General features: G+C 50.2%; 7 non-coding genes across 7 annotated transcripts; all 7 read right to left on the minus strand.

Moving 5' to 3' along the window:
* Positions 1-7,063: 7,063 nt before the first annotated feature.
* Positions 7,064-7,137, minus strand: trnat-ugu (transfer RNA threonine (anticodon UGU)). The gene has a single exon. It is a non-coding gene; the product is annotated as a tRNA-Thr (tRNA).
* A 3,859-nt stretch (positions 7,138-10,996) lies between these two features.
* Positions 10,997-11,068, minus strand: trnap-ugg (transfer RNA proline (anticodon UGG)). Its single transcript has one exon. It is a non-coding gene; the product is annotated as a tRNA-Pro (tRNA).
* A 508-nt stretch (positions 11,069-11,576) lies between these two features.
* Positions 11,577-11,648, minus strand: trnap-ugg (transfer RNA proline (anticodon UGG)). Its single transcript has one exon. It is a non-coding gene; the product is annotated as a tRNA-Pro (tRNA).
* A 478-nt stretch (positions 11,649-12,126) lies between these two features.
* Positions 12,127-12,198, minus strand: trnap-ugg (transfer RNA proline (anticodon UGG)). Its single transcript has one exon. It is a non-coding gene; the product is annotated as a tRNA-Pro (tRNA).
* A 525-nt stretch (positions 12,199-12,723) lies between these two features.
* trnap-ugg (transfer RNA proline (anticodon UGG)) lies at positions 12,724-12,795 on the minus strand. The gene has a single exon. It is a non-coding gene; the product is annotated as a tRNA-Pro (tRNA).
* A 1,069-nt stretch (positions 12,796-13,864) lies between these two features.
* On the minus strand, positions 13,865-13,936 carry trnap-ugg (transfer RNA proline (anticodon UGG)). Its single transcript has one exon. It is a non-coding gene; the product is annotated as a tRNA-Pro (tRNA).
* Positions 13,937-20,280: 6,344 nt separating this feature from the next.
* Positions 20,281-20,352, minus strand: trnap-ugg (transfer RNA proline (anticodon UGG)). Its single transcript has one exon. It is a non-coding gene; the product is annotated as a tRNA-Pro (tRNA).
* Positions 20,353-23,064: the final 2,712 nt, after the last annotated feature.

The raw sequence follows: 23,064 nt of genomic DNA on the forward strand, positions 1-23,064 counted from the left end.
ACACGCTGTAGCACTCCTCTAACAAATCATGGTTGACAAAGCTTACCTCGAAGAAGTCTTTGTCTTTATGCGGCAGCTTCACCAGCAAAGCCCATACCTTTTTGCAGGACCTCCCTGCTGAACTGGAGTCTTGACATCCGCTTGTCTCCTAAACTAAACAAAGGAACAGAAAACTAGAGGTAGGTCTCCTGCTGGTGGTGGAGGTTCCAGTGGATTGATGTCAGTGAAAAGGTCTGACTGGAGTCACTGCTCCAGTGGGCTGCGCTGCTTCCCGCTGAGACCTGGTCCTGGTCTCCCGTGGGGTGCTGCCTTCATGAAGCCTGCTCTTCGGTCCCACTGGTCCAGGCAGGACCTTCAGATGGTTCATCCTCAGCTGGGCCTCCCTCGCACCGGAACAGGAACACCGCTGGATCAGGAACTCCAAAGGATTCTGGGTCGCCGCCACACTGCCTCTGCTGAAACAAAAAAAGACAAATGCCAATCTCTGCAAAGTCTACTCCATGTCCTCCTTCAGGTGGTGAAGAGAAACCCAATTCCAAGATAAAGGAGCACTGGCTATGTCAAAAGCAGGAATAAAACCCATGCCTCTAGGGGAAACTACAACCTAACCACAGCACCTTCGACCACTTGGCCATCCTGACCACCCGGGAGGGTGCTAGCAAAATGAGTAGCAGTCAAGGACTGCCTTCCGGAGCTTGAGCTGACTGAAGGACACTCACAATGTGGAATAAAGCAGGCAGGGGAGGCAGCGATGCTGCCCTCAACTTTTAGAACTGAAAAAAGACGTGGCGGAAGATATGGGGGCTGCAAGGGCAGCTCCTCATTAGAATACTATTTTATTGTATTTAGTATTTTACATTTACATAAAAACAATTCAATTTTTTAATACTTATGATTAAAATCTTTAAAAATCAATTCTTAAAATCACTTAAATTTTTTTTAAATCTTTGTGATTTTAACGAAAAACAAAACAATTAACTTAAAATAAACATGTGCACAAAACAGAATATAAAAGAATATAACAAAACTAAACCAAAAAAACCCTAAAACAATTAGTGGTTTAAAAACAACTAAATCTTTAAAAACAATTAAGATTCATTTTTAAAATCGTTTTAAAAACAATCATCCATAAATTAATTAAAAGATCTTGGACTCGGGCTCCAGCAGGGGGAACTGACCGTCCCCGGAGGTGGGTCCCATCATGGGATCCTGAGCTCCCCCAGATCTTGTATGTGCCAGTTCTTATAGGCTTATAGGCTGCCCTCAACTTTTAGAACTGGAAAAAGACGTGGCGGAAGATATGGGGGCTGCAAGGGCAGCTCCTCATTAGAATAGCATTGAGTATCCCTGCCTGTCATGCGGGAGACTGGGGTTTGATTTCCCGATAGCAGGCTCCTTCTCTGGTTTTGCTTCCCCCACCTAGGGGGGGAAGCCTACACAAAGGACTTGGGAACAAGAAAGAAATGTCACCCCAATGACCAGAGAAAGGAGGAAGAGCAAGAGCAACACAATAATTCCAATAGATTCCAATCTCTATATGTAGATTTATATATTATAAAGTCATAGAGCGAGAGAGAGAGATTGCAAAAAAATGTGTGAGAGAAACAGATTTTACGAATGGGGGCCAACAAGCCATAGGGGGGCTGGCACTATTCTTTGGCGTCATAGTCAGCAGGATTCAAACCTGCACGGGGAGACTTCAATGGATAACTAGTCCATAGCGGGGGATGTGGAGAAGCAGGTGTATCCCGATGAGGAAGGGACAGGGAGCAGATCGCTTTACAGATCAAGAAGGATATAGGATTAAAAGCGTCTGCTAAACCTACTTAAAATGATGGACGGGGGTGCTTGACTTATTTTTTTCTGCTGTCTGTTTTCTTTGTGTGTGTTACTCACTCTACTTCTATAATGGACACAATTAAAGTATGAATGGATGCGTTAAAGAGAGCGGCTGTGTTTTAGTATGTCAAGCAGAAATGCCTGTCCGTGATCTTTTTAGATGCAGATGCACACAGAGCACGCTAGAGGGGGAGTGGGTCAGGAATTGGAAAGGCGAGATTTGTTTTAGTCATGGGTCAAGACAGAGTGCAGGAGTTACAGTTTTATTTTCAGGGCATTTTAGATTAGTTTCTGTTTTAATGACTGAGGTGGTGGAAGGACGCCTGCTTGTTGTCAAGGCAGTAGTTGAGAGACGATTGTTTGTTTTTATAAATGTATATACACCAACAAATGGCAGGGAGAGAGCGGGGGGTTTAAAACAGCTTGACAATGACAATTATTGATTTTAATTGCACCCTGCATGACAAACTTGACAGGAACCACACTGAGCCGCACTCACAGTCTGCCAGGGAGATGAGGGGGCTGCAGGAGAGGCATGACCTGCAGGATGTGTGGAGGAGTTTGTATGGGGCAGAAAGGCAGTATAGCTGGTCGGAGGTGCGGGAGGACACTCTCTCCCTATCCAGGCTTGATCAGATTTACACTGTACTCCAGTGAGGTGGATGAGCCTCAGACCAACATGCAGCATCTCCTTGGAGACCTGCCGCAGGTGCCGGAGGAGAAGCAGGCTGGGCTGGAGGGGGAGCTCACCCTGCAGGAGCTTACTGCTGCTCTTCATGGGTTGAGTACAAGGAAGGCCCAGGGCATTGATGGCCTGCCAGTTGAGTTTTATAGCACCTTCTGGGGTCTGCTGGGGACTGACCTGCTGGCAGTGATGCAGGAGAGCATCCAGCAAGGGGCGCTGCAAGTGAGCTGCAGGCGTGCCCTCGTGGCACTGTTGCCCAAGAAGGATGACCTGTGCTAGAACTGAAGCTCCTCTCCAGAGTGATGGCCTGATCCATCTGATCCACCCTGACCAGTCCTAGTGTGTGCCTGGTAGGTCCATACAGGACAACATCCTGTTCATTAGGCACATCATGGAGGTCTCCAGGCTGTTGGGGTTAAAGACTGGTCTCATTGCGCTGGACCAGGAAAAGGCTTTTGACCGGGTTAAGCACCAGTACCTGTGGCGGATGATGGAGGCTTTTGGGTTCAGCCCTGTTTTCATAGCCATGACCAGGGTGCTCTATGGTGACACTCAAAACATATTGAAAATCAATGTTGGCTTGAGCGCCCCCTTCAGGGTGTACAGGAGAATCTGGCAGGGCTGCCCCATGTTGGGATGCTCCACTCCATGGCCATTGAGCCCTTGCTGCAGGAGCTGCACAGAGTGGTGGGGGGGCTTTATGTCCCTCGCTGCCCGACACCCTTCCGCTTCTCTGCCTACGCTGATGATGTGGTGGTGCTGGTGGGGTGCGAGGGGGATGTGGACAGAATCAGCACCTCGCTCTGGGACTTAAACCAAAGTGAACTGGTCCAAGAGCACGGGGTTGCTGCTGGGGGAGTTGGGGGGGCAGGGAGGCCTGCAACTCCCTGGAGGATTACAGTGGTGCAGAGGTGGTCTCAAGTACTTGGGGGTGCACCTGGGGGATCAGGCCATGGAGCAGAGGAACTGGGAGGGGATGCCGGAGGGGCTGCGGGGGAGGCTCGGGCGATGGCGCTGGCTGCTCCCTCAGCGGTCTTCTTCTGGACTGGTCTGCACTGGCTGAGAAAGGGGCTACTATACCTGCCCCGTGAGGAGGGGGGGCAAGGGCTGGTGGACGTGGAGTGCAGGATGGCTGCTTTCCATCTGCAGTTCCTGCAGAAGCTGGTCTACGGGCCGAGCCTCCTGTCCTGGAGGCTGCTTACGTGGACCTTGCTCCGTCATGTGGGGACGCTGCAGGTGGACAGTGCAATGTCCCTGATGGACATTAGCAGGCTGGCAGCAGGCAACCTTCCTGGGTTCTACCGCAGTGTGTTGAGGGCCTGGCAGCTGCTCACAGCCTGACATGTGTACAGCTCCCTCATCCTGCACTGGCTGCTCCAGATGCCCATCATCTGGACCGGGGTGTTCCAGCTGCATGATCTGCTGGCTGGAGGATTGTGGACAGCCTGGAAGGGAAAATGGGTGTGCGCTCCCTGCGCTGGACAGGTATTCTGCTCGGCCGAGGCCGGTGCCACCCTGCCTTCTGAAGGGAAACTGCTGCTGAGGGAGTGTTTCCTCCAGCTCCAGACCCCAGAGCCCCTGTTCAAGTTCCCCAATTTGCTGGTTTCCCCCTTCCCTAAGGGTATGATGGAGGCCTATCAGGGACCCTGTTGAGGAGGGGTCCGCAGGAGTTGTCCCTGGATGGGGCCTGTGTGAAGGCCCGGCACCAAACGCAGCTCTTGCCGCTAACTGACATGCCCTGGAGGGACAGGCTGGGGTGGAGGGGGGGAAGGGGGGGAAGGGGGGGAAGGGGGAGCCAGTATGGCACAGTGTGTATCAGCCACGGCTGAAAAGAGAGCTTGGGATCTGCAGTGGAGAGTGCTCCACGTTATCATTGCCATCAAGTACTTCCTGTTGCTAATTAACGTTGCACAGTGTGACATCAGTTTGCACACCTTTCTCTTTCTTGTTCTCAAGTCCTTTGTGTAGGCTTCCCCCACCACTCCCCGGTCAATCCCCGGTCTCCCGCAAGGCAGGTAGACATACTCACCACTATACTAATAAGGAGCTGCCCCTGGTGCCCCTGCTGCCCCCACATCTTCCGCCACGTCCTTTTACGGTTCTAAATTTGTCAGAGCAAGGTGAGGGCAGCATCCCTGCCTCACCTGCCTACTTTATTCCACCTTGTGAGTGTCCTTCGGTCAGCTCAGGCTCCGGAAGGCAATCCTGGACCACTATTCGCATTCCTAGTACCCTGCCGAGTGGTCAGGATGTCCGAGCAGTCTAAGAGGCTGCGTTCATGTTGCAGTCTCCTCTGGAGTTCAAGTCCCACTTCTGACATATCCAGTGTTCCTTTTTCCCTTCTTCAAACGTGTCAGCAGGAACACCTTTGTCTGTCTCTGTGGTGTAATTGATTAGCTGTTGACCTTTAGAATCCACCCAGGGAGGGCCCCCTTTTCCCCCCACCCCCTGTTATTATTTCTACTTCGGGTGGTCAGCTTGCCAGACTGCGGCTTTCCTTCAGCCACAGTAACCTTATGCTGCTTGCTGCGGACGGCCATCTTGCTAAAGTCTAAGGAGGTTTTAGAAGCTTCCTTTACATTGCCTAGATCAACATAAACCAAGGCACTTCTGGGATTCAGACCCAGAGTTTCCTGTTTACAATATAGGTGCTTCGACCAACTAAGCCACAGTGCCAGTACTCCCGTGTTCCCCAGTGCCTACACTCAAGGGTAAGGAGCAAAACAAAACAAAACAAAACAAAGTGTGGATCCAGGCTGCAACAAATCCACACCCGACGCTGAGGTGCCGTGGAAATCATGGAAGTGTTGATTATAACATGTCCATTATGGTCAAGACTTCCAAAGTGGGCGAAAGATTAATTTAACAGTCTTTTGTGCAATGAATCCACGGTTGAAGTATTCCCCCACCATGCCGTCTCATTTCTCCTGTTCCTCTTCCCTTTCTCCTTTTATATCCGTTCCATAAATTAGGTCATCTGTAGTTCACCACATCCTCACCTGGAACCATATATGCACAACAGCACCAGCAGGGGATAGTGGTCACCACAATACACACTCAAAACACAACAAATAGAAAGCACAAGCTTCACAAGGTGCACATAAAGCCCACCTAAGGCACTGCTGGGATTCAAACCCAGGATCTCCTGTTTGCTAAACATGCACTTTAACCAACTAAGCCAAGATGCTGCCAATAGTAGCAGAATAGCAGATCACGGACCACTGTCAATCAGATGCTTGCCTTGCCGTCCATCCTTCCATCCATCTATCTATCTATCTATGACTCTCGATATCTAACTCTCTTGCTTGCTATCGCTCCCCCAATGGTCAGTAGCATAGTAGCATGACATCAGATCCTGGACCACTGTCAATCAGATGCTTGCCTTGCCGTCCATCCATCCATCTATCTATCTATCTATGACTCTCGATATCTAACTCTCTTGCTTGCTATCGCTCCCCCAATGGTCAGTAGCATAGTAGCATAACAGCAGATCACGGACCACTGTCAATCAGATGCATGCTTGATTTGCCGTCCATCCATCCATCTATCTATCTATCTATCTATGACTCTCGATATCTAACTCTTTTGCTGGCTATCGCTCCCCCAATGGTCAGTAGCATAGTAGCATAACAGCAGATCACGGACCACTGTCAATCAGATGCTTGCCTTGCCGTCCATCCATCTATTTATCTAGCTAGCTATCTATCTATGACTCTCGATATCTAACTCTCTTGCTTGCTATCGCTCCCCCAATGGTCAGTAGCATAGTAGCATAACAGCAGATCACGGACCACTGTCAATCAGATGCTTGCCTTGCCGTCCATCCTTCCATCCATCTATCTATCTATCTATGACTCTCGATATCTAACTCTTTTGCTTGCTATCGCTCCCCCAATGGTCAGTAGCATAGTAGCATGACATCAGATCATGGACCACTGTCAATCAGATGCTTGCCTTGCCGTCCATCCATCCATCCATCTATCTATCTATGACTCTCGATATCTAACTCTCTTGCTTGCTATCGCTCCCCCAATGGTCAGTAGCATAGTAGCATAACAGCAGATCACGGACCACTGTCAATCAGATGCTTGCCTTGCCGTCCATCCATCTATCTATATATCTATCTATCTATCTAGCTAGCTATCTATCTATGACTCTCGATATCTAACTCTCTTGCTTGCTATCGCTCCCCCAATGGTCACGTATGTTGCATTCAACGACAAAGAAAATCGTGTGCTGGAAATGATTTCTGGCAACTGTGAAGGAACTGCACGACTGCAGCAACCGCAACACCTCCGTCTGTCTCTGTGGCGCAATCGGTCAGCGCTTTCGGCTGTTAACTGTAAGGATGGTGGTTCGAATCCACCGAGGGAAGGCCCACTTTTCCCCCCGCCCCTTGTTATTGTTTCTACTTCTGGCGGTCAGCTTGCCAGACTGCGTCTACAGTAACCTTAAGCTGCTTGCTGCGGACGGCCATCTTGCAAAAGTGCATGGAGCGTTTAGAAACTTCCTTTCCATTGTCTAGGCCAACATAAACCAAGGCACTGCTGGGAGTCGAACCCAGGGTTTCCTGTTTACAAGACAGGTGCTTTGACCAACTAAGCCACGGTGCCAGGACTCTCCCATTCCCCAGTGCCTACACTCAGGCGTAAGGAACAAACCAAAACAAACCAAAGCAAACCAAACCAAAACAAAACAAAACAAAACAAAACAAAACAAAACAAAACAAAACAAAACAAAACAAAACAAAACAAAATCTGGATGCAGGCTGCAACAAAGGAAGCACACAGAGGTGAAAACGTAAGGTTGACGGGAGCAACAAGCTCCCTGTTGCGACAGTCCAGGTGCGGCAATGGGAATTGGACGTTGGCCGTTAGGTGCGCGTAGCACGTGTCCTTTGGGTTCTGGTTCTTCTTTACAAACCGGCGTCTGTCCAGTTGGCTTTCCGGATCATTACGTCCTCTGATGGCTTTACGATAAGCCTATCTTGCTAAAAGTGATGGTCGACGAAGCGGAAGCGCAAGCTTCGCAAGGGGCACACAAAGCCCGCCTAAGGCACCACTGGGATTTGAGCACTGAGAGCATGGTTCAGCAGGACCCGCAAACAACTGAAAAGAATGTCTCTCCTTTGGTGCAGCTCAAGTGTACAGGTTCAACAAAGGTCTCCATAACAAGCCGGCAAACCACATTTCGTGCTCCTATTCCTCCTCAACAACAACAACGAACTTGTAAAATACACATTTTCTTTAAAGAAAACAAAACACACAGATGACAGTCTGATTTCCCATCAGCTATACAGGCAACAGTATCTGAGGTCGATAGCTGAAAAGAATGCCTCTCCTTTGGTGCAGCTCAAGTGTACAGGTTCAACAAAGGTCTCCATAACAAGCCGGCAAACCACATTTCGTGCTCCTCCTCCTCCTCAACAACAACAACGAACTTGTAAAATACACATTTTCTTTAAAGAAAACAAAACACACAGATGAAAGTCTGATTTCCTATCAGCTACACAGCCAACAGTATCTGAGGTCGAAAGACCTCCCTGGTGCAGAGGAGCCCAGAAGCCAACCGTCAAGAGAGAACGAACGAACAGTTCAGTGACTACAAAGCGGGGCCAAGCGGGCTCATCCAGGAGTTGAACCCGGGACCTCTCGCACCCGAAACGAGAATCATACCACTAGACCGACGAGCCAAGTTAACAGACAGTGTCGCAGTTTCTGCTGGGCAAGCGTGTAACTGCTTGGGGCAGACCGGGTGACCTACGCTTACTGAATGATAGCATGGACAGTAGCGCTGAAGTGTCTTTCCAGAACGGTAACCGTATCCCCAGTGAGACAGCACTGAGAGCATGGTTCAGCAGGCCCGCAAACAACTGAAAAGAATGCCTCTCCTTCGGTGCAGCTCAGGAGTACACGTTCAGCAAAGGTCTCCATAACAAGCCGGCAAACCACATTTCGTCCTCCTCCTCCTCAACAACACACTACATGTCCTCCTCCTACTCAACAACAACAACAACAACAACTAACTTGTAAAATACACATTTTCTTTAAAGAAAACAAAACACACAGATGACAGTCTGATTTCCCATCACCTACACAGGCAACAGTATCTGAGGTCGATAGCCCTCCCTCGTGCAGAGGAGCCCAGAAGCCAGCCTTTAAGAGCAAACGAACGAACACTTCGGTGACTGCAAAGTGGGGCCAAGTGGGCTCGTCCTGGAGTTGAACCCAGGGCCTCTCACACCCTCAGCAAGAATCATACCCCTAGACCAACGAGCCAAGTTAACAGACAATGTCACAGTTTCTGCTGGGCAAGTGTGTAACTGCTTGGGGCAGACCGGGAGACCTACGCTCACTGACTGATAGCATGGACTGTAGCGCTGACGTGTCTTTCCAGAATGGTAACGCCATCCCCAGTGAGATAGCACTGAGAGCATGGTTCAGCAGGCCCGCAAACAACTGAAAAGAATGCCTCTCCTTTGGTGCAGCTCAGGAGTACACGTTCAGCAAAGGTCTCCATAACAAGCCGGCAAACCACATTTCGTCCTCCTCCTCCTCAACAACACACTACATGTCCTCCTCCTCCTCAACAACAACAACAACAACAACGAACTTGTAAAATACACATTTTCTTTAAAGAAAACAAAACACACAGATGACAGTCTGATTTCCCATCACCTACACAGGCAACAGTATCTGAGGTCGATAGTCCTCCCTTGTGCAGAGGAGCCCAGAAGCCAGCCTTCAAGAGCAAACGAACGAACACTTCGGTGACTGCAAAGTGGGGCCAAGTGGGCTCGTCCTGGAGTTAAACCCAGGGCCTCTCACACCCTCAGCAAGAATCATACCCCTAGACCAACGAGCCAAGTTAACAGACAGTCTCACAGTTTCTGCTGGGCCAGTGCGTAACTGCTTGGGGCAGACCGGGAGACCTACGCTCACTGACTGATAGCATGGACTGTAGCGCTGACGTGTCTTTCCAGAATGGTAACGCCATCCCCAGTGAGATAGCACTGAGAGCATGGTTCAGCAGGCCCGCAAACAACTGAAAAGAATGCCTCTCCTTTGGTGCAGCTCAGGTGTACAGGTTCAACAAAGGTCTCCATAACAAGCCGGCAAACCACATTTCGTGCTCCTCCTCCTCCTCAACAACAACAACGAACTTGTAAAATACACATTTTCTATAAAGAAAACAAAACACACAGATGACAGTCTGATTTCCCATCAGCTACACAGCCAACAGTATCTGAGGTCGAAAGACCTCCCTGGTGCAGAGGAGCCCAGAAGCCAGCCTTCAAGAGCAAATGAACGAACACTTCGGTGACTGCAAAGTGGGGCCAAGTGGGCTCGTCCTGGAGTTGAACCCAGGGCCTCTCACAGCCTCAGCAAGAACCATACCCCTAGACCAACAAGCCAAGTTATCTGACAGTGTCGCAGTTTCTGCTGGGCAAGCGCGTAACTGCTTGGGGCAGACCGGGAGACCTACGGTCACTGACTGATAGCATGGACTGTAGCGCTGAAGTGTCGTTCCAGAACGGTAACCGTATCCCCAGTGAGACAGCGCTGAGAGCATGGTTCAGCAGGCCCGCAAACAACTGAAAAGAATGCCTCTCCTTTGGTGCAGCTCAGGAGTACACGTTCAGCAAAGGTCTCCATAACAAGCCGGCAAACCACATTTCGTCCTCCTCCTCCTCAACAACACACTACATGTCCTCCTCATCCTCAACAACAACAACAACGAACTTGTAAAATACACATTTTCTTTAAAGAAAACAAAACACACAGATGACAGTCTGATTTCCCATCACCTACACAGGCAACAGTATCTGAGGTCGATAGCCTTCCCTTGTGCAGAGGAGCCCAGAAGCCAGCCTTCAAGAGCAAACGAACGAACACTTCGGTGACTGCAAAGTGGGGCCAAGTGGGCTCGTCCTGGAGTTGAACCCAGGGCCTCTCACACCCTCAGCAAGAATCATACCCCTAGACCAACGAGCCAAATTAACACACAGTGTCACAGTTTCTGCTGGGCAAGTGCGTAACTGCTTGGGGCAGACCGGGAGACCTACGCTCACTGACTGATAGCATGGACTGTAGCGCTGACGTGTCTTTCCAGAATGGTAACGCCATCCCCAGTGAGTTAGCACTGAGAGCATGGTTCAGCAGGCCCGCAAACAACTGAAAAGAATGCCTCTCCTTTGGTGCAGCTCAGGTGTACAGGTTCAACAAAGGTCTCCATAACAAGCCGGCAAACCACATTTCGTGCTCCTCCTCCTCCTCAACAACAACAACGAACTTGTAAAATACACATTTTCTTTAAAGAAAACAAAACACACAGATGACAGTCTGATTTCCCATCAGCTACACAGCCAAAAGTATCAGAGGTCGAAAGACCTCCCTGGTGCAGAGGAGCCCAGAAGCCAACCATCGAGAGAGAACAAACGAAAGCTTCAGAGAGTGCAAAGCAGGGCCAAGCGGGCTCGTCCGGGAGTTGAACCCGGGACCTCTCGCACCCAAAGCGAGAATCATACCCCTAGACCAACGAGCTAAGTTATCTGACAGTGTCACAGTTTCTGCTGGGCAAGCGCGTAACTGCTTGGGGCAGACCGGGAGACCTACGGTCACTGACTGATAGCATGGACTGTAGCGCTGAAGTGTCGTTCCAGAACGGTAACCGTATCCCCAGTGAGACAGCACTGAGAGCATGGTTCAGCAGGCCCGCAAACAACTGAAAAGAATGCCTCTCCTTTGGTGCAGCTCAGGAGTACACGTTCAGCAAAGGTCTCCATAACAAGCCGGCAAACCACATTTCGTCCTCCTCCTCCTCAACAACACACTACATGTCCTCCTCCTCCTCAACAACAACAACAACGAACTTGTAAAATACACATTTTCTTTAAAGAAAACAAAACACACAGATGACAGTCTGATTTCCCATCACCTACACAGGCAACAGTATCTGAGGTCGATAGCCTTCCCTTGTGCAGAGGAGCCCAGAAGCCAGCCTTCAAGAGCAAACAAACGAACGCTTCAGAGAGTGCAAAGCAGGGCCAAGCGGGCTCGTCCGGGAGTTGAACCCGGGACCTCTCGCACCCAAAGCGAGAATCATACCCCTAGACCAACGAGCCAAGTTATCTGACAGTGTCACAGTTTCTGCTGGGCAAGTGCGTAACTGCTTGGGGCAGACCGGGAGACCTACGGTCACTGACTGATAGCATGGACTGTAGCGCTGACGTGTCTTTCCAGAATGGTAACGCCATCCCCAGTGAGATAGCACTGAGAGCATGGTTCAGCAGGCCCGCAAACAACTGAAAAGAATGCCTCTCCTTTGGTGCAGCTCAGGTGTACAGGTTCAACAAAGGTCTCCATAACAAGCCGGCAAACCACATTTCGTGCTCCTCCTCCTCCTCAACAACAACAACGAACTTGTAAAATACACATTTTCTTTAAAGAAAACAAAACACACAGATGACAGTCTGATTTCCCATCAGCTACACAGCCAAAAGTATCTGAGGTCAAAAGACCTCCCTGGTGCAGAGGAGCCCAGAAGCCAACCATCGAGAGAGAACAAACGAACGCTTCAGAGAGTGCAAAGCAGGGCCAAGCGGGCTCGTCCGGGAGTTGAACCCGGGACCTCTCGCACCCAAAGCGAGAATCATACCCCTAGACCAACGAGCTAAGTTATCTGACAGTGTCACAGTTTCTGCTGGGCAAGCGCGTAACTGCTTGGGGCAGACCGGGAGACCTACGGTCACTGACTGATAGCATGGACTGTAGCGCTGAAGTGTCGTTCCAGAACGGTAACCGTATCCCCAGTGAGACAGCACTGAGAGCATGGTTCAGCAGGCCCGCAAACAACTGAAAAGAATGCCTCTCCTTTGGTGCAGCTCAGGAGTACACGTTCAGCAAAGGTCTCCATAACAAGCCGGCAAACCACATTTCGTCCTCCTCCTCCTCAACAACACACTACATGTCCTCCTCCTCCTCAACAACAACAACAACAACAACAACAACAACAACGAACTTGTAAAAACACATTTTCTTTAAAGAAAACAAAACACACAGATGGCAGTCTGACTTCCCATCACCTACACAGCCAATAGTATCTGAGGTTGAAAGACCTCCCTGGTGCAGAGGAGCCCAGAAGCCAAACATCGAGAGAGAACAAACGAACGCTTCAGAGAATGCAAAGCGGGGCCAAGCGGGCTCGTCCAGGAGTTGAACCCGGGACCTCTCGCACCCAAAGCGAGAATCATACCCCTAGACCAACGAGCCAAGTTAACGGACGGTGTCGCAGTTTCTGCTGGGCAAGCACGTAACTGCTTGGGGCAGACCGGGAGACCTACGCTCACTGACTGATAGCATGGACTGTAGCGCTGAAGTGTCTTTCCAGAACGGTAACCGTATCCCCAGTGAGACAGCACTGAGAGCATGGTTCAGCAGGCCCGCAAACAACTGAAAAGAATGCCTCTCCTTTGGTGCAGCTCAGGAGTACACGTTCAGCAAAGGTCTCCATAACAAGCCGGCAAACCACATTTCGTGCTCCTCCTCCTCCTCAACAACAACAACGAACTTGTAAAATACACATTTTCTTTAAAGAAAACAAAACACACAGATGACAGTCTGATTTCCCATCAGCTATACAGGCAACAGTATCTGAGGTCGATAGCCCTCCCTTGTGCAGAGGAGCCCAGAAGCCAGCCTTCAAGAGCAAATGAACGAACACTTCGGTGACTGCAAAGTGGGGCCAAGTGGGCTCGTCCTGGAGTTGAACCCAGGGCCTCTCACACCCTCAGCAAGAATCATACCCCTAGACCAACGAGCCAAGTTAACGGACAGTGTCGCAGTTTCTGCTGGGCAAGCGTGTAACTGATTGGGGCAGACCGGGAGACCTACGCTTACTGACTGATAGCATGGACTGTAGCGCTGACGAGTCTTTCCAGAACGGTAACCGTATCCCCAGTGAGACAGCACTGAGAGCATGGTTCAGCAGGCCTGCAAACAACTGAAAAGAATGCCTCTCCTTTGGTGCAGCTCAGGTGTACAGGTTCAACAAAGGTCTCCATAACAAGCCGGTAAACCACATTTCGTCCTCCTCCTCCTCAACAACACACTACATGTCCTCCTCCTCCTCAACAACAACAACAACAACAACAACAACGAACTTGTAAAAACACATTTTCTTTAAAGAAAACAAAACACACAGATGGCAGTCTGACTTCCCATCACCTACACAGCCAACAGTATCTGAGGTTGAAAGACCTCCCTGGTGCAGAGGAGCCCAGAAGCCAAACATCGAGAGAGAACAAACGAACGCTTCAGAGAATGCAAAGCGGGGCCAAGCGGGCTCGTCCGGGAGTTGAACCCGGGACCTCTTGCACCCAAAGCGAGAATCATACCCCTAGACCAACGAGCCAAGTTAACGGACGGTGTCGCAGTTTCTGCTGGGCAAGCACGTAACTGCTTGGGGCAGACCGGGAGACCTACGCTCACTGACTGATAGCATGGACTGTAGCGCTGAAGTGTCTTTCCAGAACGGTAACCGTATCCCCAGTGAGACAGCACTGAGAGCATGGTTCAGCAGGCCCGCAAACAACTGAAAAGAATGCCTCTCCTTTGGTGCAGCTCAGGAGTACACGTTCAGCAAAGGTCTCCATAACAAGCCGGCAAACCACATTTCGTGCTCCTCCTCCTCCTCAACAACAACAACGAACTTGTAAAATACACATTTTCTTTAAAGAAAACAAAACACACAGATGACAGTCTGATTTCCCATCAGCTATACAGGCAACAGTATCTGAGGTCGATAGCCCTCCCTGGTGCAGAGGAGCCCAGAAGCCAAACATCGAGAGAACAAACGAACACTTCGGTGACTGCAAAGTGGGGCCAAGTGGGCTCGTCCTGGAGTTGAACCCAGGGCCTCTCACACCCTCAGCAAGAATCATACCTCTAGACCAACGAGCCAAGTTAACGGACAGTGTCGCAGTTTCTGCTGGGCAAGCGCGTAACTGATTGGGGCAGACCGGGAGACCTACGCTTACTGACTGATAGCATGGACTGTAGCGCTGACGAGTCTTTCCAGAACGGTAACCGTATCCCCAGTGAGACAGCACTGAGAGCATGGTTCAGCAGGCCTGCAAACAACTGAAAAGAATGCCTCTCCTTTGGTGCAGCTCAGGTGTACAGGTTCAACAAAGGTCTCCATAACAAGCCGGTAAACCACATTTCGTCCTCCTCCTCCTCAACAACACACTACATGTCCTCCTCCTCCTCAACAACAACAACAACAACAACAACGAACTTGTAAAAACACATTTTCTTTAAAGAAAACAAAACACACAGATGGCAGTCTGACTTCCCATCACCTACACAGCCAACAGTATGAGGTTGAAAGACCTCCCTGGTGCAGAGGAGCCCAGAAGCCAAACATCGAGAGAACAAACGAACACTTCGGTGACTGCAAAGTGGGGCCAAGTGGGCTCGTCCTGGAGTTGAACCCAGGGCCTCTCACACCCTCAGCAAGAATCATACCCCTAGACCAACGAGCCAAGTTAACGGACAGTGTCGCAGTTTCTGCTGGGCAAGCGCGTAACTGATTGGGGCAGACCGGGAGACCTACGCTTACTGACTGATAGCATGGACTGTAGCGCTGACGAGTCTTTCCAGAACGGTAACCGTATCCCCAGTGAGACAGCACTGAGAGCATGGTTCAGCAGGCCTGCAAACAACTGAAAAGAATGCCTCTCCTTTGGTGCAGCTCAGGTGTACAGGTTCAACAAAGGTCTCCATAACAAGCCGGTAAACCACATTTCGTCCTCCTCCTCCTCAACAACACACTACATGTCCTCCTCCTCCTCAACAACAACAACAACAACAACAACAACAACAACGAACTTGTAAAAACACATTTTCTTTAAAGAAAACAAAACACACAGATGGCAGTCTGACTTCCCATCACCTACACAGCCAACAGTATCTGAGGTTGAAAGACCTCCCTGGTGCAGAGGAGCCCAGAAGCCAAACATCGAGAGAACAAACGAACACTTCGGTGACTGCAAAGTGGGGCCAAGTGGGCTCGTCCTGGAGTTGAACCCAGGGCCTCTCACACCCTCAGCAAGAATCATACCCCTAGACCAACGAGCCAAGTTAACAGACAGTGTCGCAGTTTCTGCTGGGCAAGCGCGTAACTGATTGGGGCAGACCGGGAGACCTACGCTTACTGACTGATAGCATGGACTGTAGCGCTGACGAGTCTTTCCAGAACGGTAACCGTATCCCGAGTGAGACAGCACTGAGAGCATGGTTCAGCAGGCCTGCAAACAACTGAAAAGAATGCCTCTCCTTTGGTGCAGCTCAGGTGTACAGGTTCAACAAAGGTCTCCATAACAAGCCGGTAAACCACATTTCGTCCTCCTCCTCCTCAACAACACACTACATGTCCTCCTCCTCCTCAACAACAACAACAACAACAACAACAACAACAACAACAACGAACTTGTAAAAACACATTTTCTTTAAAGAAAACAAAACACACAGATGGCAGTCTGACTTCCCATCACCTACACAGCCAACAGTATCTGAGGTTGAAAGACCTCCCTGGTGCAGAGGAGCCCAGAAGCCAAACATCGAGAGAACAAACGAACACTTCGGTGACTGCAAAGTGGGGCCAAGTGGGCTCGTCCTGGAGTTGAACCCAGGGCCTCTCACACCCTCAGCAAGAATCATACCCCTAGACCAACGAGCCAAGTTAACAGACAGTGTCGCAGTTTCTGCTGGGCAAGCGCGTAACTGATTGGGGCAGACCGGGAGACCTACGCTTACTGACTGATAGCATGGACTGTAGCGCTGACGAGTCTTTCCAGAACGGTAACCGTATCCCCAGTGAGACAGCACTGAGAGCATGGTTCCTCAGGCCTGCAAACAACTGAAAAGAATGCCTCTCCTTTGGTGCAGCTCAGGTGTACAGGTTCAACAAAGGTCTCCATAACAAGCCGGTAAACCACATTTCGTCCTCCTCCTCCTCAACAACACACTACATGTCCTCCTCCTCCTCAACAACAACAACAACAACAACAACGAACTTGTAAAAACACATTTTCTTTAAAGAAAACAAAACACACAGATGGCAGTCTGACTTCCCATCACCTACACAGCCAACAGTATCTGAGGTTGAAAGACCTCCCTGGTGCAGAGGAGCCCAGAAGCCAAACATCGAGAGAACAAACGAACACTTCGGTGACTGCAAAGTGGGGCCAAGTGGGCTCGTCCTGGAGTTGAACCCAGGGCCTCTCACACCCTCAGCAAGAATCATACCCCTAGACCAACGAGCCAAGTTAACGGACAGTGTCGCAGTTTCTGCTGGGCAAGCGCGTAACTGATTGGGGCAGACCGGGAGACCTACGCTTACTGACTGATAGCATGGACTGTAGCGCTGACGAGTCTTTCCAGAACGGTAACCGTATCCCCAGTGAGACAGCACTGAGAGCATGGTTCAGCAGGCCTGCAAACAACTGAAAAGAATGCCTCTCCTTTGGTGCAGCTCAGGTGTACAGGTTCAACAAAGGTCTCCATAACAAGCCGGTAAACCACATTTCGTCCTCCTCCTCCTCAACAACACACTACATGTCCTCCTCCTCCTCAACAACAACAACAACAACAACAACAACGAACTTGTAAAAACACATTTTCTTTAAAGAAAACAAAACACACAGATCGCAGTCTGACTTCCCATCACCTACACAGCCAACAGTATCTGAGGTTGAAAGACCTCCCTGGTGCAGAGGAGCCCAGAAGCCAAACATCGAGAGAACAAACGAACACTTCGGTGACTGCAAAGTGGGGCCAAGTGGGCTCGTCCTGGAGTTGAACCCAGGGCCTCTCACACCCTCAGCAAGAATCATACCCCTAGACCAACGAGCCAAGTTAACAGACAGTGTCGCAGTTTCTGCTGGGCAAGCGCGTAACTGATTGGGGCAGACCGGGAGACCTACGCTTACTGACTGATAGCATGGACTGTAGCGCTGACGAGTCTTTCCAGAACGGTAACCGTATCCCCAGTGAGACAGCACTGAGAGCATGGTTCAGCAGGCCTGCAAACAACTGAAAAGAATGCCTCTCCTTTGGTGCAGCTCAGGTGTACAGGTTCAACAAAGGTCTCCATAACAAGCCGGTAAACCACATTTCGTCCTCCTCCTCCTCAACAACACACTACATGTCCTCCTCCTCCTCAACAACAACAACAACAACAACAACGAACTTGTAAAAACACATTTTCTTTAAAGAAAACAAAACACACAGATGGCAGTCTGACTTCCCATCACCTACACAGCCAACAGTATCTGAGGTTGAAAGACCTCCCTGGTGCAGAGGAGCCCAGAAGCCAAACATCGAGAGAACAAACGAACGCTTCGGTGACTGCAAAGTGGGGCCAAGTGGGCTCGTCCTGGAGTTGAACCCAGGGCCTCTCACACCCTCAGCAAGAATCATACCCCTAGACCAACGAGCCAAGTTAACGGACAGTGTCGCAGTTTCTGCTGGGCAAGCGCGTAACTGATTGGGGCAGACCGGGAGACCTACGCTTACTGACTGATAGCATGGACTGTAGCGCTGACGAGTCTTTCCAGAACGGTAACCGTATCCCCAGTGAGACAGCACTGAGAGCATGGTTCAGCAGGCCTGCAAACAACTGAAAAGAATGCCTCTCCTTTGGTGCAGCTCAGGTGTACAGGTTCAACAAAGGTCTCCATAACAAGCCGGTAAACCACATTTCGTCCTCCTCCTCCTCAACAACACACTACATGTCCTCCTCCTCCTCAACAACAACAACAACAACAACGAACTTGTAAAAACACATTTTCTTTAAAGAAAACAAAACACACAGATGGCAGTCTGACTTCCCATCACCTACACAGCCAACAGTATCTGAGGTTGAAAGACCTCCCTGGTGCAGAGGAGCCCAGAAGCCAAACATCGAGAGAACAAACGAACACTTCGGTGACTGCAAAGTGGGGCCAAGTGGGCTCGTCCTGGAGTTGAACCCAGGGCCTCTCACACCCTCAGCAAAAATCATACCCCTAGACCAACTAGCCAAGTCAACGGACAGTGCCGCAGTTTCTGCTGGGCAAGCGCGTAACTGATTGGGGCAGACCGGGAGACCTACGCTTACTGACTGATAGCATGGACTGTAGCGCTGACGAGTCTTTCCAGAACGGTAACCGTATCCCCAGTGAGACAGCACTGAGAGCATGGTTCAGCAGGCCTGCAAACAACTGAAAAGAATGCCTCTCCTTTGGTGCAGCTCAGGTGTACAGGTTCAACAAAGGTCTCCATAAAAAGCCGGTAAACCACAATTCGTCCTCCTCCTCCTCAACAACACACTACATGTCCTCCTCCTCCTCAACAACAACAACAACGAACTTGTAAAAACACATTTTCTTTAAAGAAAACAAAACACACAGATGGCAGTCTGACTTCCCATCACCTACACAGCCAACAGTATCTGAGGTTGAAAGACCTCACTGGTGCAGAGGAGCCCAGAAGCCAAACATCGAGAGACAACAAACGAACGCTTCAGAGAATGCAAAGCGGGGCCAAGCGGGCTCGTCGGGGAGTTGAACCCGGGACCTCTCGCACCCAAAGCCAGAATCATACCCCTAGACCAACGAGCCAAGTTAACGGACGGTGTCGCAGTTTCTGCTGGGCAAGCACGTAACTGCTTGGGGCAGACCGGGAGACCTACGCTCACTGACTGATAGCATGGACTGTAGCGCTGAAGTGTCTTTCCAGAACGGTAACCGTATCCCCAGTGAGACAGCACTGAGAGCATGGTTCAGCAGGCCCGCAAACAACTGAAAAGAATGCCTCTCCTTTGGTGCAGCTCAGGAGTACACGTTCAGCAAAGGTCTCCATAACAAGCCGGCAAACCACATTTCGTGCTCCTCCTCCTCCTCAACAACAACAACGAACTTGTAAAATACACATTTTCTTTAAAGAAAACAAAACACACAGATGACAGTCTGATTTCCCATCAGCTATACAGGCAACAGTATCTGAGGTCGATAGCCCTCCCTTGTGCAGAGGAGCCCAGAAGCCAGCCTTCAAGAGCAAATGAACAAACACTTCGGTGACTGCAAAGTGGGGCCAAGTGGGCTCGTCCTGGAGTTGAACCCAGGGCCTCTCACACCCTCAGCAAGAATCATACCCCTAGACCAACGAGCCAAGTTAACGGACAGTGTCGCAGTTTCTCCTGGGCAAGCGCGTAACTGATTGGGGCAGACCGGGAGACCTACGCTTACTGACTGATAGCATGGACTGTAGCGCTGACGAGTCTTTCCAGAACGGTAACCGTATCCCCAGTGAGACAGCACTGAGAGCATGGTTCAGCAGGCCTGCAAACAACTGAAAAGAATGCCTCTCCTTTGGTGCAGCTCAGGTGTACAGGTTCAACAAAGGTCTCCATAACAAGCCGGTAAACCACATTTCGTCCTCCTCCTCCTCAACAACACACTACATGTCCTCCTCCTCCTCAACAACAACAACAACAACAACAACAACAACAACAACAACAACAACAACGACGAACTTGTAAAAACACATTTTCTTTAAAGAAAACAAAACACACAGATGGCAGTCTGACTTCCCATCACCTACACAGCCAACAGTATCTGAGGTTGAAAGACCTCCCTGGTGCAGAGGAGCCCAGAAGCCAAACATCGAGAGAGAACAAACAAACGCTTCAGAGAATGCAAAGCGGGGCCAAGCGGGCTCGTCCGGGAGTTGAACCCGGGACCTCTCGCACCCAAAGCGAGAATGATACCCCTAGACCAACGAGCCAAGTTAACGAACGGTGTCGCAGTTTCTGCTGGGCAAGCACGTAACTGCTTGGGGCAGACCGGGAGACCTACGCTCACTGACTGATAGCATGGACTGTAGCGCTGAAGTGTCTTTCCAGAACGGTAACCGTATCCCCAGTGAGACAGCACTGAGAGCATGGTTCAGCAGGCCCGCAAACAACTGAAAAGAATGCCTCTCCTTTGGTGCAGCTCAGGAGTACACGTTCAGCAAAGGTCTCCATAACAAGCCGGCAAACCACATTTCGTGCTCCTCCTCCTCCTCAACAACAACAACGAACTTGTAAAATACACATTTTCTTTAAAGAAAACAAAACACACAGATGACAGTCTGATTTCCCATCAGCTATACAGGCAACAGTATCTGAGGTCGATAGCCCTCCCTTGTGCAGAGGAGCCCAGAAGCCAGCCTTCAAGAGCAAATGAACGAACACTTCGGTGACTGCAAAGTGGGGCCAAGTGGGCTCATCCTGGAGTTGAACCCAGGGCCTCTCACACCCTCAGCAAGAATCATACCCCTAGACCAATGAGCCAAGTTAACGGACAGTGTCGCAGTTTCTGCTGGGCAAGCGCGTAACTGATTGGGGCAGACCGGGAGACCTACGCTTACTGACTGATAGCATGGACTGTAGCGCTGACGAGTCTTTCCAGAACGGTAACCGTATCCCCAGTGAGACAGCACTGAGAGCATGGTTCAGCAGGCCTGCAAACAACTGAAAAGAATGCCTCTCCTTTGGTGCAGCTCAGGAGTACACGTTCAGCAAAGGTCTCCATAACAAGCCGGCAAACCACATTTCGTGCTCCTCCTCCTCCTCAACAACAACAACGAACTTGTAAAATACACATTTTCTTTAAAAAAAACAAAACACACAGATGACAGTCTGATTTCCCATCAGCTATACAGGCAACAGTATCTGAGGTCGATAGCCCTCCCTTGTGCAGAGGAGCCCAGAAGCCAGCCTTCAAGAGCAAATGAACGAACACTTCGGTGACTGCAAAGTGGGGCCAAGTGGGCTCGTCCTGGAGTTGAACCCAGGGCCTCTCACACCCTCAGCAAGAATCATACCCCTAGACCAACGAGCCAAGTTAACGGACAGTGTCGCAGTTTCTGCTGGGCAAGCGCGTAACTGATTGGGGCAGACCGGGAGACCTACGCTTACTGACTGATAGCATGGACTGTAGCGCTGACGAGTCTTTCCAGAACGGTAACCGTATCCCCAGTGAGACAGCACTGAGAGCATGGTTCAGCAGGCCTGCAAACAACTGAAAAGAATGCCTCTCCTTTGGTGCAGCTCAGGTGTACAGGTTCAACAAAGGTCTCCATAACAAGCCGGTAAACCACATTTCGTCCTCCTCCTCCTCAACAACACACTACATGTCCTCCTCCTCCTCAACAACAACAACAACGAACTTGTAAAAACACATTTTCTTTAAAGAAAACAAAACACACAGATGGCAGTCTGACTTCCCATCACCTACACAGCCAACAGTATCTGAGGTTGAAAGACCTCCCTGGTGCAGAGGAGCCCAGAAGCCAAACATCGAGAGAGAACAAACGAACACTTCGGTGACTGCAAAGTGGGGCCAAGTGGGCTCGTCCTGGAGTTGAACCCAGGGCCTCTCACACCCTCAGCAAGAATCATACCCCTAGACCAACGAGCCAAGTTAACGGACAGTGTCGCAGTTTCTGCTGGGCAAGCGCGTAACTGATTGGGGCAGACCGGGAGACCTACGCTTACTGACTGATAGCATGGACTGTAGCGCTGACGAGTCTTTCCAGAACGGTAACCGTATCCCCAGTGAGACAGCACTGAGAGCATGGTTCAGCAGGCCTGCAAACAACTGAAAAGAATGCCTCTCCTTTGGTGCAGCTCAGGTGTACAGGTTCAACAAAGGTCTCCATAACAAGCCGGTAAACCACATTTCGTCCTCCTCCTCCTCAACAACACACTACATGTCCTCCTCCTCCTCAACAACAACAACAACGAACTTGTAAAAACACATTTTCTTTAAAGAAAACAAAACACACAGATGGCAGTCTGACTTCCCATCACCTACACAGCCAACAGTATCTGAGGTTGAAAGACCTCCCTGGTGCAGAGGAGCCCAGAAGCCAAACATCGAGAGAACAAACGAACACTTCGGTGACTGCAAAGTGGGGCCAAGTGGGCTCGTCCTGGAGTTGAACCCAGGGCCTCTCACACCCTCAGCAAGAATCATACCCCTAGACCAACGAGCCAAGTTAACGGACAGTGTCGCAGTTTCTGCTGGGCAAGCGCGTAACTGATTGGGGCAGACCGGGAGACCTACGCTTACTGACTGATAGCATGGACTGTAGCGCTGACGAGTCTTTCCAGAACGGTAACCGTATCCCCAGTGAGACAGCACTGAGAGCATGGTTCAGCAGGCCTGCAAACAACTGAAAAGAATGCCTCTCCTTTGGTGCAGCTCAGGTGTACAGGTTCAACAAAGGTCTCCATAACAAGCCGGTAAACCACATTTCGTCCTCCTCCTCCTCAACAACACACTACATGTCCTCCTCCTCCTCAACAACAACAACAACGAACTTGTAAAAACACATTTTCTTTAAAGAAAACAAAACACACAGATGGCAGTCTGACTTCCCATCACCTACACAGCCAACAGTATCTGAGGTTGAAAGACCTCCCTGGTGCAGACGAGCCCAGAAGCCAAA

This window comes from Amia ocellicauda, chromosome 2 (assembly GCF_036373705.1).
Source record: "Amia ocellicauda isolate fAmiCal2 chromosome 2, fAmiCal2.hap1, whole genome shotgun sequence".
Lineage (NCBI taxonomy): Eukaryota > Metazoa > Chordata > Actinopteri > Amiiformes > Amiidae > Amia > Amia ocellicauda.